This window comes from Ictidomys tridecemlineatus, chromosome 8 (assembly GCF_052094955.1).
Source record: "Ictidomys tridecemlineatus isolate mIctTri1 chromosome 8, mIctTri1.hap1, whole genome shotgun sequence".
NCBI lineage: Eukaryota > Metazoa > Chordata > Mammalia > Rodentia > Sciuridae > Ictidomys > Ictidomys tridecemlineatus.
This window is the reverse complement of record NC_135484.1, coordinates 134134832-134151200: the sequence shown is the minus strand read 5'-3', so window position 1 is coordinate 134151200 and position 16369 is coordinate 134134832. Positions and strand designations below refer to the sequence as shown.

The window sequence follows — 16369 nt, the reverse complement described above, 5'->3', positions numbered from 1 at the left end:
TAATTTTTTATTTGTTCTTATTTAGTTATACATGAAAGAGAATATTTTGACATATTATAAATATAAGGATCATAACTTTCCATTCTTCTGGTCATACACGATGTGGAATTACATTGCTTGTGTATTCCTATATGCACATAGGAAAGTAATGTGCAATTCATCTGCTTTCTTTCCCATTCCTCTTTCCCTCCCTCCCCTTCATTCCCCTTTGGTTAATCCAAAGTACTTCTAATATTCCCTGACTGCCCTGCCCCATGATGATTTAGCATCTGCATATCAGAGAAAATATTTGGCCTTTGGATCTTTGGGATTGGCTTATTTCACTTAGCACAATAGTCTCCAGTTCCATCCCTTTACCAGCAAATGCTGTAATTTCATTTTTTTCTTTAAGGCTGAGTAGTATTTCATTGTGTAAATGTACTACATTTTCTTTATCCATTTATCTATTGAAGGTCAATTAGGCTGATCCCATAGTTTAACTATTGCCAGTTGAGCTGCTATAAACATTGATGTGGCTGTGTACTGTAGTATGCTGATGTTAAGTCCTTTGGGTCTTTCTGGTGGAGCTTTTTGGATCTTCTAGGTATAGAATCATATCGTCAGCAAATAGTTCTAATTTAAGTTCTTCTTTTCTTACACATATCCCTTTAATTTCTTTTGTCTAATTGCTCTGGTCAGTGTCCTAGGAGTGAGGATAACTGGGTCAAATGGCGGTTCTATTCCAAGTTTTCTGAGGAATCTCCATACTGCTTTCCAGAGTGGTTATACCAATATGAAGTCTCACCAGCAAAGTATAATGTTTCAAATTTTTGTCCCTTTGATTTTTTTTACTTATTAGACAATTTTTTTTTTTTGAGATGGTCATCTTGCCAATGCTTGCTACTAAAGCAATGTGTTGTCTGAGTTTGGAAGGATGTTAAATTATCAGCATGTTTTTAAGCTTGCCTGCTTAAGTCCTGGAGGAAGACCTTCTTAACTCTAACTTTCCCAAGTAGAAAATAACTAACACAAAAGCCGCTTAAGGAATTAGTTGAGGTATTGCTATTTTATAATTCCTTATGCTTTTAAAAGTCACTGCCTGAGTTAGTAGAACTTTTGATCATCATATCACAAAATATCACATTTAGTTGGCTTTTTAGTCAATTGAATTACAAAGAAATGTTACACAGGTTCTTAATGAAAAAATAAGTAGGCACTATAATATTAAACCTCCCCACACAACCCTACTGTATTTACTTAATTGAATGAACTGTAATTCAAAAGGAACGGGTTAAATTATTACCAATTGTTGAAAGTTTAGTTACATTTTAGATGATTACACTAGGAAAAACAATAGGAAAGTTATATTTTTGTAATGCTTCTGTATTATGTCTTATTGAAGTACTTATTGCAGTTCCTACTTTGCCTCACCTAAAATAGAAGTGGTAAACTTGCTAGTCTTGTTTTCCAATGGAATAAATATTTCCTGGGAATTTAGAATTCTGTAGTAATTTTCTGGATTTAATTTTTTTTGGTGTCTGCTTTCTGACTCTATAGCCTAGATTATTTTAGGAATAGTAATATTAAAAAAATTTTTTTTTCTTTCATATGTCTTGGGAGTTTAAAAAAATTTGTTTTTCAGGGGAGGGAGCTTTATTTGAGCATTTTTAGACACAAGCCCTGTTTACAAAATATGTTGGACAGATACCACTATTGAATTGGTCTTCTCTAAAGTTTAAAATGCATATTAGGGAACTGTAAGAGAAAGAGTGATTGAAAATGTTATATGTGGTCTTGGGTAACAGAGTGCCGTCTGCTGTGCAGGACGGCTGCCCCTAGCCAGGGAAGATTGAGCAAGTTGGCCAATTCAAGGAGAAGTCAGAGCTGAGGAAACATAAGCCTCATATAATGCAGATCTTCGATTTCCTTAATCAGCAGCATCTACCCCAGTATAGACTAATTCACTGTGAAACTACCAATGCTCCTATTTTGTCACCTAAGGATATTTAAAATAAAAACAAACTTAAAACCTCCGTGACATATATAGCTTTAAATATGGCCATCATTTAAACTAAAGAACATTTGTTTTAATAATAGAAAGTTAGGAAGCAAGTCAAGAGTAGATGATCTTACAGGAAGTCTGAGTATTGAGTTATGAGTTTATGTAACATTATCTTGATTTCAGTTTTTGTTTTGCAATGCTGGTGAATCCTTAGTTATGGACCTGCTTTGATAACAGTTAGGGAGGTAAAAGTCTTAAAAGGTGACCTTGGAGCTATGAAGAGGTTTCTGAACTGATCTTAAGATACAGTTTAGTTTAGTAAGATCCCTACTCTCATCCCTGTGACCAGCTCAGGTCAGCTTTGGTGCCAGCAGTCAGTCACATGGTTATTACCTGTGTTATTGAGAACATTAGAGCACCTAAACCCAATATACCCTCACTTTTCTGTAACTAAGAATGGTGACAGTGAGCTTTTTTTTTCCTTTTGTTTGTAGATGGACACAATACCTTTATTTTGTTTATTTACTTTTATATGGTGCTGAGGATCCAACCCAGTGCCTCACATGCTCTACCGCTGAGCCACAACCCTAGCCCCAACAGTGAGTTTTCAGAGAGGTGTTTTATAGTTTTCACTGAATAGGCTTTAGATTCAGTGCTAGTTTTTTTTTTTTAACAACAATATGCAGATTTTACTTGAAGAGTAAAAAAATGTTCTTTCTAGAATTGCAGCTTCTCAAATTATCACATTTCAGGCATGCTTTGTTCTGAAGCCTTTTATTTCCCTTTGGGTATTTCAACTGCTCTGAGCTCTTCCACAGTCTGACTGCCATAAATCTATGGAAGAATATTTTGATTAATCATAAAAACAGCTCCTTCTCAGCATCTAAGATCAATGGGCTGCTATCAGTACCACCTCTTTTTGGCCCAGTAAGGTTGTGGAGGAATTGTGTGGACATCTTGCATGTAACACTGTACAGTTCTCTTGTGACTGCTAGAACTGGGCTATTGAATGCAGATAAGCTAAATACACTTGCACTGAGAGAGACAGAACATGTTTCCCAGAATGGTGGATGAAGACTTTTCTGAACTGGGAAAGGAAATATCTGTCTTCCCTTTCTACCTTCCTTCCCTCTCTCAGGTCTTCCATGTACCTGGAAAAGCTACTAAATTGGCAAGCACAACCTATGCTTAACTTCCTGGTTCTGGAGAGCCTATGTTAAAGAACTAGGCTAGGAATTTTATCTATGTAACCCCCTTCATCCTTAAGATGAAGTGTTCAGCTGCAGTCTTACCAGGAGTACCTTTAAATGGGCAGCACTGTGATCTTCAGGGGGCAAGGCGGAAGCTTACTTTTATTTTAATGTGAAGCTTACTTTTATTTTTATATAATGATGATATGTTAATTGATCCTCGGAGTAGTATTCAAACAAGTACAAATACTCTTTCAACAAATATTTATTGAGCATCTAGTAGATGCTAGAAACAAAATGGTTCAGGAAGGATGAAGACAAGCCATGGGACAATTCAAATCGGATACAAGTTTTGTAAGTTTAATTACAACTCTAAACCTTATCATTCATCGTAAACTGAGTATTTTGTTCTCATTGTGGCATTGACAACCAGTTAGTTGCATACCATTCTTCTCTTCCTTACAAATAGAGTCCTTGTATTATTTGGAGCTGGCTCATAGTTTAGTTAAAAGATGACATTTTCCAACCTCTTTAGTAGTTACTATGACTGAGTTCTACACAGTAAATATAAGAGGAAGTGTTTCGTGAGACTTTTGGGAAATCTGCTTAAAGGAAGTTGGGGGACTTGGCACCTTTTCCTTTACCTTCCTCTTTATTGCTACCTGAGATGAAGGAGCTTTGAGGATAGAAGTAACTTGGGTTGCTGATTATTGTTGGCCCAGTGGTCAACAGTCCTGAACAGCCCACTGGTAGGCTGCTTAGTATACCTGTGTTTTCATGGCCATCTCTAACCCTGCAGCATGATTGTAGATGACATCACTAAGCAGACTTTTGCAAGTGTGATTTTTAAATGTGCCTATCCTTGTATGTCCCTGGTGGTCTAGTGGAGTCATTCCAGATTTCAGGTAAGGACGTCCTCAGATTAAGGAGCACCACCTATATGTTCCTAAATGAATATACTTCAAAAGACTTTAAAACAGTGGTTCTCAAAATGTACTTCCCAGATCAGCAGCAATGACATCAGCATGGAACTTTTTTGGTAATCTTCCCCAGACCTACTAAATCAGAACTCTGAGAGGATGGGGGTTGGATAGAGCCCAACAATCTGTGTTTAAATGAGCAACTTGGTTGCACGCCGAAGTTTAAGACCCATTGCTATGGGACTAGGGCTGAAACTCATTGTAGAGTGTGAGGCCCTTGGTTCCACCCCCAGTATGTGTACACACACACACACACACACACACACACACACACACACACACACACACAGAACCACTGTGATGACCTTCTACATCTTGCCAAACAAAATGGTGTATGCATATGAGGTTGGCCAGGTGACAGTGGGCATGTTGGGATTGAAGTTATTGAAAATGACCACTCTAATTCTATTCACATTGTCTTCTGTTACGTACCACTGAACAGACAAATGAGTACATCAGAATATGCATAAATTCACATAGGACAAAAGTATACCTTTCAGGGAGTAGGAACAGCTCCTCAGTGCCTCCTAGTGCCTCCCAGAGGTACTGCTGAAATTTGTCAGTCAACTGTAGCCATTCAGGATAAGAACACAGAGCCATGCAATATTAAAGGAAGCAATGCTTTGCTTGAATTGGAAAATTGATTTCAGATTTGGATATCTGTGCTTTTTATGTTCTTGGTACTGTTGCCACTATTATAATGAAAAAATGAACATATTTTTTGCTTAAAGCCTGCTCAAGCTGACTCATGATGAAAAAGAACATGTGAATCTTTTAAAGAAATTGATATCATTATCAAAAACCTCTTTCACACATAAAAGCCCATGAAACAAACTCACAAATAAGCAAACAGACCAACATCTGAAGAATTACACTGAACAATGAAAAGAAGTCTGCTGTGTAGCACTACAGTGGGGACAGATGGTAGTTGTTAAGAACAGTAGTTGTAGAGGCACTAGCAGAAGAAATAGCTTGGTTAGGTTTCTGTGTGCTAAGACCATGTCATCCAGGACCTATGAGAACTCGATAAGTTAACTTGGGTGTTATGTTAATTGGAATTGGAGACAAATGGAAGGTATTAACTTAGAAGAGAATTGTAATCTTCTTTATGATCTAACAAACACATGTGGTGCTGTGTGGGTGATAGACTATTGAGGACAACAGTGAAAGAAGGGATGCAGACAAGATGCTATTAGAATAATTTTTGGTAACTTGGATTAGAGGACATGGCAAGAAGAGGTCAGATCTGTGATACATTTTGGAGACAGAATATATGGAGTTAGCTAAAGGATTGGCCTTGATGAGATGAACTTTTCATTGAGGGAGTTTCAGATGCAACTAAAGTGATTTAAGAAGAGGAAGAATAATGATAGTGTTTAAAACCAACCACCAGACAACTGTGAGTTGATTGCTTCAGCTCAACCATTTATTCTCTGAGTGGCTGTAGCCAGTTATCATCAACTTCTTCATTTGTAAAATGGTGATCTTAACATCCCATTTGGGAATTGCTAGGAGAATTAAATAATAAAAGTATATTAAATTATTATATTAAATGCTCAATAAATGTGAGTCATTAAAATTTTCCTTGGTACAACTTTACACAAAATGTTTTAAGGGGACTAGGGTTGTAGCTAGTAGAGTGTTCCAGCCTGGCATGTACAAGGCCCTGGATTCAATCCTTAGAACCACATAAAAATAAATAAATAAAATAAAGTATTGTGTCCTACTACAACTAAAAAATAAATATTTTTTAAAAAGTTTTAAGGATCTGGGGTATAGCTCAGTAGTTGAGTGCTTATTAGCATTTGTGAGATCTTAAATTCAATCCTTAGCAACCTCCCACCCCTGCAAAAAAAAAAAAAACAATTTTTTCTTGAATATTAAATAAAGTTTTTTGTCAAAATACTGTTGATTAATTTTTTGTTATGGAAGCAAATAGCATATCTTTAGCTCCTGTAGTAACTTTTATAGGTGACTATAGCTGGCCCTCCCAACGACAAGCAAGGCTAAGAAAAGAATGCTATAGTCCAGTTGTAGAGCCAGCTAAGTATTGCCTTTTGGCAATAGGAGAGATTATATAGTGATTCTAGTTTTCTCACCTGATCTAAAACCATCAGTGGTAAAGTTGACCTGTCTACTAGGGTAGTTCTGTCCAGTGAAACTTTAGTGATGATGAGAATGTTCTGTTCTGTGCCTAAAATAGCAGGTGCCAGCTACATGTATTATTAAACACTTGAAATGTGGCTAATTTGATGGAATAACCAAATTTATTTTTATTTTTATTTTTAATTTTTTATTAGTTGTTCAAAACATTACAAAGCTCTTGACATATCATATTTCATACATTTGATTCAAATGGGTTATGAACTCCCAATTTTCCCCTGTATATAGATTGCAGAATCACATCAGTTACATATCCACGTTTTTACATACTGCCATACTAGTGTCTGTTGTATTCTGCTGCCTTTCCTATCCTCTACTATCCCCCCTCCCCTCCCCTCCCCTCCCATTTTCTCTCTCTACCCCATCTACTGTAATTCATTTCTTTCCCTTGTTTTTTTCCCCTTCCCCTCACTTCCTCTTATATGTAATTTTGTATAACAATGAGGGTCTCCTTCCATTTCCATGCAGTTTCCCTTCTCTCTCCCTCTCTCTCCCACCTCTCATCCCTGTTTAATATTAATCTTCTCATGCTCTTCCTCTCTGCTCTGTTCTTAGTTGCTCTCTTTATATCAAAGATGACATTTGGCATTTGTTTTTTTAGGGATTGGCTAGCTTTACTTAGCATAATCTGCTCTAGTGCCATCTATTTCCCTGCAAATGCCATGATTTTGTCATTTTTTAGTGCTGAGTAATACTCCATTGTGTATAAATGCCACATTTTTTTTATCCATTCATCTATTGAAGGGCATCTAGGTTGGTTCCACAGTCTAGCTATTGTGAATTGTGCTGCTATGAACATTGATGTAGCAGTATCCCTATAGTACGCTCTTTTAAGGTCTTTAGGGAATAGTCCGAGAAGGGGCATAACTGGGTCAAATGGTGGTTCTATTCCCAGTTATCCAAGGAATCTCCATACTGCTTTCCAAATTGGCTGCACAAATCTGCAGTCCCACCAGCAATGTACAAGTGTACCCTTTTCCCCACATCCTTGCCAGCACTTGGAATAACCAAATTTTTAATTTGAATTAATTTTAATTTGAGAAGCTACAGGTGTCTAGTAGCTTCTGTATTAGATAACATTCCTCCAGAAACTAAGCTCTTTAAATGGAGACTTTTGTCTCCTATTACTGAACTGAGATACCTAAAATAGCACTTAGCATATAAGTAATACTTGATGGAGATTTGGAGATTTGTTGAATGAATAAAGGATGTCATTTAAACATAAGGAATAAGGGCTGGGGAGGCAGCTCCATAGTAGAGTACTTGTCTAGCATGTGTGAGGTCCTGGGTTCAATTCCATTACAGCTAAAAGGAAAAATAAATAAATATAGGAATATATGCAGGAAGCTGCAGTTGTAAGTAATTTTTATTTTATTGCTGCATTACAGTAGCAGAGAGATGAGATAAAACCGACCAAGATTTGGAGGGAGGTAAGGGGCCCACAGAGGAGAGCAAGGGTACTTATTTGTACTGATATTACCTTTACCTGCAGAAAGACCAACATAAAGATGGCCAGGAAACTGACCTCTGTTAGGGAGTGTTCACAGCTCTGGTAATGGGAACTTAATACATGAAGTATCTTAGTGCTTAGAGAAAATTCTCTGAAGAACAAGCCTATGTAAACAAAGACAATCTAGGTTACTAGTTTTGTAGCTGTCTCAAATAAATTTCTTTAAGTCACCGGGACTTGGAACTTAGCTCAGTAGTAGAGAGCTCACCTAGTATGGAAGGCCCCGGGTTTGATTCTTAGCACCACAAATAAGCAAAAACTAGGAATGTAAGTCACTCAATTTAAGGAAGTTTTGAAAGTCAAGTTGCTGAGGATAACCTCAAGGGAAATTATACCTCTCCCCTTCCCTGCCCTTTAAGAAAAGGTTAAATGCAGGCATATGTTGATCCCCAGTAATTTTATCTTAATGATAATTTTTACTGTTATCAAAGCATTTACCTTTTTTAGAAGGTATATGATCATGTAAATTTTTTTTGTTCCTTATGTTATTGTGAAGGTGTTTTCCCCACTAGCCCTTAAGCCTCTACATTAGCACATGATTTTCTCTTGAAATATATCCCGTTATCAGGAAAACATGGCAAGACTGTTGGGACCAACCTAAACCACTTATAGTTATGTGATATACAAGTTAGAAGCTATCTTGGAAACAGTTCATTTTAAAGTTAACCACTTTCTTCAAATCATTACAGAATATATTCTTTTAAAAATCATTTAAAAAAATCTTGACACATAAAACAAAAATCGTGGACTAAATGTCACAACAGTATTCACACCGGACTTTCACAGTGGGCCTACTGTACTATGTCTAAAGAAACTTGGCATTTTGTCTAAGAATAAGTCAATAACAGGAACTCAATCATAAATGCCCTGGTTTCCTGCTAATACAGGACTCTGAGCTGCCGACTTGCACCAGGCAAAGTTTAAATAACAGCTGGCAGCAAAGCCTGACAGGGAAGGCAGTATTATTTTTAAATTGTGGAATTGTTTTTCATGAATTTCTTTTCTTACATATTCTTTTCCAATTTTACCATCATTTTTCATTTCAAAATTGAATAAATGTCTTCAATGTGACAGGAAAAACTATGTTGAATCAATAAATGGCAACTTCCCCTACCCCCACCCCCAGTGGCCTGAAATAACTCTAGTACCTAAGCATCAGCCTTTTATTAATTGGACAAGCCTTCAAAAATGAGGAAAAGTAATTTATGTTGGCAATTTGATTAACAGGCTTCCTATGAACACACATTCCTATAAAGTTAACAAGTATGAACCATTCAAGACACACCAAGAAATGTTCTTAGAAACCTTTCAAATGAAAGTAGAACAGAATACTGATGGTAAAGGGGGTGCACAGCCCCCATCCAGGCGCCAAATTACTTGACTCAAGGTGACTTTCTGCAGACCTTGTCAAATATAAGAGGCCAGAATTGCTTCACCCCCACCATGTTCACCATTTGGAGACCTTATTTGCTTCTGCCTGGGCTCCAGCCTTTCTGTCTACTATGTTCTGGAAACAAGGGCACAGATATCATTATTAGAGCAGGAGGGATTTCAGAGCAGAAACAGTGTACTCTGTCCAGATAAACCACAATAAACTTGGTGCTATGTCAGATTCAGTAGCTCTTCCCTTCCTCTGTCAGGATATATAGGACACAAGCCTAGACTCTTAAGAATGTAGCTGCCATGACTTTTCCTGGCTCACCTGGTTTCCATCAGTTCAATCCATTCCCCTCCTCCCAGAGTAGGGTAAACAGAGAGAATTGATAGTTGTGCAGATGTGTGAGTTGTAACTAAACATTTAAGCACAGTGATGTCAGAGAAAATTGTTATCTATTGAAAAGAGAGTAAGAGAGAAAGGCTGAGAACTCGGCAATAGTATTGTATGACATCGCTGAATACACATTTAAGTCACCCAAAGCTAGCCAACAGAGAGCAACTCTCATTTATAATGTAATTATTTATTATAAGGTTGTCATATCTACTTACAATGATAATTAGGGCAGACTGTGATAGCATTGGAAAGTACCCTGTTATAGATACTGAGTACAAACAAATATTACTACTTCTAAAATTGTTCCCCTAAAGCTACTTTCCATAAAGTTTAGTTAATAGGGTTTTAAAAAATTTTATCTTCTATTCTTAAAATACTTAACTATCTTTTGTGTTGTTCTAGTCCCATATTAGTATTGTTACCATATTGAATACAGTGAGTTGAGTGGTTAAAGGATACATGGAAAAAGATTGGTTCTCATGCAGGGGTAATGTAAATAAAGCTTTGGACATCTCCTCAGGAATAGTTATGTGAGGTCAGGATTGCTAAATTGTCACATAAAAAGTTAGGTAGAATACTTGTTTATAGTTAAAATTAAATTAATGTTGAAAACAGGGTAGGCAAGTTCATGTGTGGGGATGGGGAAGATATAGGAAATCTCTCTCTCTTGCTGAATTTTCCTGTGAATCTAAAACTGCTTTAAAAATAATCCTATTAATTTTTTTTAAAAAATGAAATTACCACTGAGTTGATTTATATTTTATTCTTTATAACATATAAAAGGTTAAACCATATGAGCTTACCATATCCAACAATTTTAGATTCATAGAAATGACAACATCATATAAAACTTAATTTTTAAGATTTCAAGTGGTTGCTATTCTGTCACTCAGTTAAGAATTTGCCTAGCTTTAATTCAATATGTTGTGGTGGGCCATGGCCCAGTCTGCTGCTGGCCTGAGGTCAAGCTTAAGGCATAGAATGCAGGATTACAGAACTGTGGAGTCTGATGGAATTTTTTTATGATAGTGGACTCAAGCCCTGAAGGGGCATCTCCACAGGTTGGAATATAAGAGAGCCTGTGGCTCTAGGTTCTTTTGTGTTTGGAGTTCTTGTTGAATGTAGGCTATACTGACTGGCAAACTCAAGGGTATCTCTGGGAGACACTGAGGAGCTGTCCCTACTCCCTCCTGGATACATGAATCTCTTCCATGAATTCATGCTTCATTTTATTTTTTTATATGTAGGTAAGGTAAATCAGAGGATAATGTATTGGAACAGTTCTTGTTTATAATCCAAAAAGCCTTGCATGATCAGGGATTGATGGGAGTGGGAATGATAAATGTACATTTCAGACTTTCGCCACCAGTGAAGAAATAAAATAAGTCTTATAGACTTAAAACTTGTCATTAGTGCATTTAGATTTTGAAGAAAGAATCAAAATGTAAAATATCTCTACAATAATACAATGTTAATAGAAATTGGCCATGTACTGAGGCCATTTTAGTGAGTGAATTTTCTTTCTTTCTTTCTTTTTTTTTTAGTTTTTGGCGGACACAACATCTTTGTTTGTATGTGGTGCTGAGGATCGAACCCGGGCCGCACACATGCCAGGCGAGCGCGCTACCGCTTGAGTCACATCCCCAGCCCGAATTTTCTTATACATTGTTTATATATAAGGAAAAGTAACTTCTTGATCCACATTAGTGGAAACTTAAAAAAAGATTCTCTTTAGAGAACAGTATTTGAGGACAATGCTTTTTCAGACAGATTTTGTTATTCAAAATCACTTTATAACATAATTATAGTTTAACTTTTAAATCACATCTTTCTTAAAAAGCTATCAGATTTCCATTTTTCCGGGAGATATTCTCAGTGAGTTGTTCAATTCCACAGGATAAGCTTTTTTCATTATTTTTAAGAATTTTATACATAGTAGAGAGATTATCATTCATTGCTTTATCATCTTTTCAAAAGATACAAGCACAGTTGTTACACTAGAGCTGACGTCTGACATCTTTAAATTCATGCAACAAGAATATCCCCACAATGATTGGGAAGAAGCCAGTGATATAATCAGCAGGCATATCTTGCCACTCCTTAAGAAGAATTGCTGAACAAGTTGTAAAGAAAACGTAATATGCTGGCATCATGATGGAAGAGTTGAATATGTCCAGGGCCTGGTTTAGGTAATTGATCTGTGAGCTCACACAAGGGATGAGGCTCAGCAGCAGAATCCAGGCCAGGGGATGCCGCAGCACAGGCTTTCCAGCCAACAGTTTGATAGTGATGCCCAAACCCTTCACATAGGAAACTAAAATCATCAAGCAGATTGTTATGTACACAAGAATATTTGTCTATGGTGAGGACCCACTGCAAAGATTAATATCAAGGACACAATGCCACAAGAGTTGCAAATACCACAAAACCTGGATCACCCAACTTTTCTGACATTTAATTTAAGGTCTCAGTCTCCTCTTCCTTTGGAGCATGGATGACCGTAACTGTGATTTTCCAATGAAGATCAAGTCTTTCATTTAGAAAGTATGAAGAAAGAATGGCACTTATGAGGATGCTGAGAGCTCCCAGTGGAATTACTAGCATGGCTGGTACAAAGGCAAACCCAATGAAGGTTGCCACCTCACCTGCTCGCATTGGTAGTCCAGCCCACCACAGCCATTCTTTAAGATATGCATGGCCACTTTGACTTGTTCTCATGGAGCCTTTTCAAACCAATGTAGAAATCATATTTTTCCATGCCCTAGGCTCATTTAGTTTGTCACTTAAGAAGCCCCTATGTATCACAGTGATCTCAGAACAGAGAAACTGCTGGTACTGAAGGCAGGGGGATGCAGTCTTCACATAAGTAAGTTTAATATGGTATCTCTTTAAACCAAGGATGACTTATTCAGTCTTATTTCCTTGTATATACTACCCTTTATTCCCATTTAAAGTTTTAAACTTTACTGGCAGAGTAGTTCCAGCCAAGACAAAACTACTCGAAAAAAATTATTGCACATGCACCACCAACGAGGCCAAAGAGCCAGATATCCGTGGGCTTGAATGGCAATCTGATTCGAGGTGGACTTCCTCACTGCGGATTACTAGGAGAGCCGTAATGAACATGCCTAAAAGAAAGTCAAACCTGAGGAATTCCTGGACCCAAGACCCACAAGTTGACCCTCAAGTCAGCCCCTTAAGTCAGCCCTTTTGGCATTGCCTCAAAGGAAGGAGCAGCGACCTTGCCAAAGCCAGTTGAAAGCTGCAGCCTCCATGGGAGCACCGAGGTAAACCTACCTAGGATGACCTCCAGCCCCACTGTGCTGGGACCAGGGCCACCACAAAGGAAAACCTAGATGCCACCGAGTCCAAGCATCATTTTTTGCTTGATGTATTTGAACATCTGCCATTATGTGCACTCCCCCTGAAAGAAAGGTTGTTTTATCTTTTAATGAATTCACTCACTGATTTGAAATGTTTCTTTTTATGTTGGTAGTGTTCTTTATTTTGAAGTCAACTTAGATATTAATTAGCACTCAGTTTTCTTAAGTGTTTACATTGAATATCTAAGAATGTTTGTTGTTGATTGCAACAGGACACAGATTGCATAGTCTATTTATTTAGATGTCAGACTCCTGAATATCTTAGTTATGTTTACTAATAATTTACTTATTTTAAAAAATATTTTTAGTTGTAGGTGAACACAATGCCTTTATTTTTATTTATTTATTTTCATGTGGTACTGAGGATCAAACTTAGTGCCTCACCTGGCTAGGTGAGCACTCTATCACTGAGTCACAACCCAGCCCTTACTTAGTTATTTTTACTTTACTAACTCATAAGAAAAAAAAAAAGCCTTCTAGTGATTAATATCAGTTGTAGATGCTCCTTGCCCTTGGTGCATAGTAAAACCCTTCCTTCTACTGCAGGGATTCCTAACTGGCCTTCTTGACCCTACCCTTACCTCCTCAATGGAATGACCAGAGTGACTTTTTAAGTGTTAAACCAGGTTATTTGATTTTCTTCCTGAGACTGTATAGTGGTATCTCATCTTACCCAGGAAAAGCCAAATCCTTCTTAGAGCCTGTTGCTTCTGCCATGTCATTGTCCTCACTGTCTTCCTCTTTCATTGGCTGGCCTCAGCTCCACTGATCCCCTAACCATTCTTTGAATACATCAAGCTTTCTTTTTTGCTCAGGGCCTTTGCACTACCCAGATCATTCTATGCAGGTGTCCGCTGCTGAACTTTCTCCCCTCAAGTCTCTGCTAAGATGTCATCTTCTCAGTTTGCTCTTAGGATTTTAGTCTTCTCCCTCCCCATTTTTTTTTACCCTGCCTTAGTTTTCTCCATAGCACTTTTTAGCACTTGGTGTGTGTTTCTTGTTCATCTCTTTCATGTGGAGTGTAAACTTCCTAATTGGAGAGACTTTGAAGTGTTTACTGCTAGAATATCTAATGCCTAAAATAGTATGTGACACACAGTAGATATGCAATAAAATTTGCATAATAAACGAGTGAATGTAATCTAGAGTTATCATACCTGGGCTAAGGTTTCTAGATGACAATGTTCATATGTATCACACAGAATCCCTTAACATTTCTAATCTGCTGTGTTCTGAAATAGCATTTACTTTATGGCTTGGTATTTTTATCCTTTATCCTTTGCAAATCCTTAGTTCTCCAACTATATACTTAACTTATTTTTTTGACAAGTATTTCTTGTATCTGCTCTGTACTGGGTACTATGTCTAGATACTGCTAAAAAGTGGTTAACAAACAAATAAAAATCCTGCTGTTAAAGTGTTTATATTTGAATGAAGAAGATTGAAATAAATGAAAATGAAAAACACCATGAAAAAATAATTTTATGAATAGCGTTTGAATTGGTTTGGGGCCAGTGTTGCTGATAAGAAGGCTTTTTGAGGAGGTATCATAGGAGCTGAAAGTGGAGAGAAGGAGCCAGCAGCATAGAGGAGGTGTTTGAGGCAGTGGAAAGGTGGTGAGTGACCTGCACTCTAGGACAAGAGGGCTTAAGTGGCTGCATATACTCACAGGTGAGGGCGAGTGAATGGGGAGAGTAGAAAGAGAGAGTGGAACCATTTGAAGTGCAGAAAGTAAGTGGAGGAATGATTGTGGAGTTTATAGACTGCAGTATCAAGTTCACTTTTTATTTCAGTTGAAATGAGAAGCCAGTGGAGCAACATCTGATTTACATTTTATAAAGATCCTGGCTGCCTGGGAGTTGTTGTGTCAGAGAGTAAATTTATTTTGGGTTCCTGTTAAGGTCTAACAGAGTTTTTAGTATAATACTTAATTTTTATTGCCATTCATAAAACTAGAATCTTTCATTAAATGGTTTTTAGGAAAATCTCAATTATTGAATAAACAACAGCATGTGTTGTGGATGTGAAAGTTAAATCACAGAGTGAATTAGTCTGAAAATTTTTACCATTATAACCTATAAGAAATGAACATTGTTGGATTATAACATCTTTTTTATGAAGTTGGAAATTGCATTTTCAAATATTATAGGGTAGGGAAATGAGTAGATGGTTAGACATTAGAGATTCAACTTTATGAATAAGGATATTGTATTCTCTCTCTAGGGTAGAAATGGCAAACTCTTGGTGTAAGGATCCTTGTAGGTAAAGCAAAGCCATTTCCAAGCCTGAAATACTGACTTTGTAAATTGTCCCTTTCCTGCCCTTCCCATTCTAACCAAGAGTGATCTTAGAGATGGGCCTGAGACACCTGGTATATGAGTTAGTATAATTCCAGTGGCTTAGGATCCATGATCTCTACCCTTTCTATTCCAGATACCATAAAGTTTAAAATGCTTAGTTTTTCTTGAACTTGAAGAGTCTCATGTGGTGTAGAAGTTATAGCAGTTCTAATATTTTCCAGCTTCACATAACCATAATTTTTTTTGAAGTACTTTATAGCAGTAAAATGCAAGTTTCCTTACTCAGTTCTTATCTGCAGTTCTGCTTTTATTTATTGATTTTGTTTTGTTTTTTATTTTTAATCCAGTGAGGTCTAGAATGTGAATGGAGAATCCTAGTATGATTTTATGTTTTAGAAAAAAAAATAATAAAGTGAAAGTGGTGTCATTGGAGAGAGCACAAAGTATGTTAGTTTATAGCAAGGTCCTTAAGCCTCTCAATGTTTTAGGTCTGTTTCATTTTCTAACAGGTATATTTTTCTTGCTGTTAGACAGTGATGGTACATGATATATCTGTTAACAAGACAGTCTTTTCTTCAGAATCACATATATTTGTATATGCTTACCTGAGTATCTATAAGTGAGTGTGTGTGTGTATATATATATATATCTCCAGATCTCTCTTCATGGACAGGAAATTAACCATTTAGCTTCTGATGCAAGTTCTGCATTCCTGTTACTTCTGTCACTGGCCAGCCCTGGTCTTGGCATTTGCCTCCAGTGGCTGCTTAATTTAGTGAATTCCACACACCTTCTTATCATTCACTCATGGTGAGATTTTAGAGTGATGTGTATTATTTCCATGTTACAGATAGGGATGAGAATGATCAGAAAGGTTACTTTGCACAGCATCTACCTGATGGTAAATGACACAGCTGCAATTTAAACCCAGGCCTTCCTATTCTGATGTGTGTCATCTTTTACTGATACTCGGGTTGTTTCTCAATCACAGCTTCTTCAAGAAATGAGACTGATGGTAGGATCTGCCTCATGGCCTGCACAGTGGCCCTCTGAGAGAAGGATGGCCTCTATGAGGGGAGTCATCCTTTGTC

General features: G+C 37.1%; 1 protein-coding gene and 1 pseudogene across 2 annotated transcripts in view; one reads left to right on the top strand and one right to left on the bottom strand.

Annotated features, from left to right (window-relative positions):
- The window catches only part of Gmds (GDP-mannose 4,6-dehydratase), a 615427-nt gene that overhangs the window by 36399 nt on the left and 562659 nt on the right, over nt 1-16369 (top strand). The gene's annotated exons all lie outside the window — the stretch shown is intronic.
- LOC101955420 (magnesium transporter NIPA2 pseudogene) lies at nt 11428-12265 on the bottom strand (annotated as a pseudogene).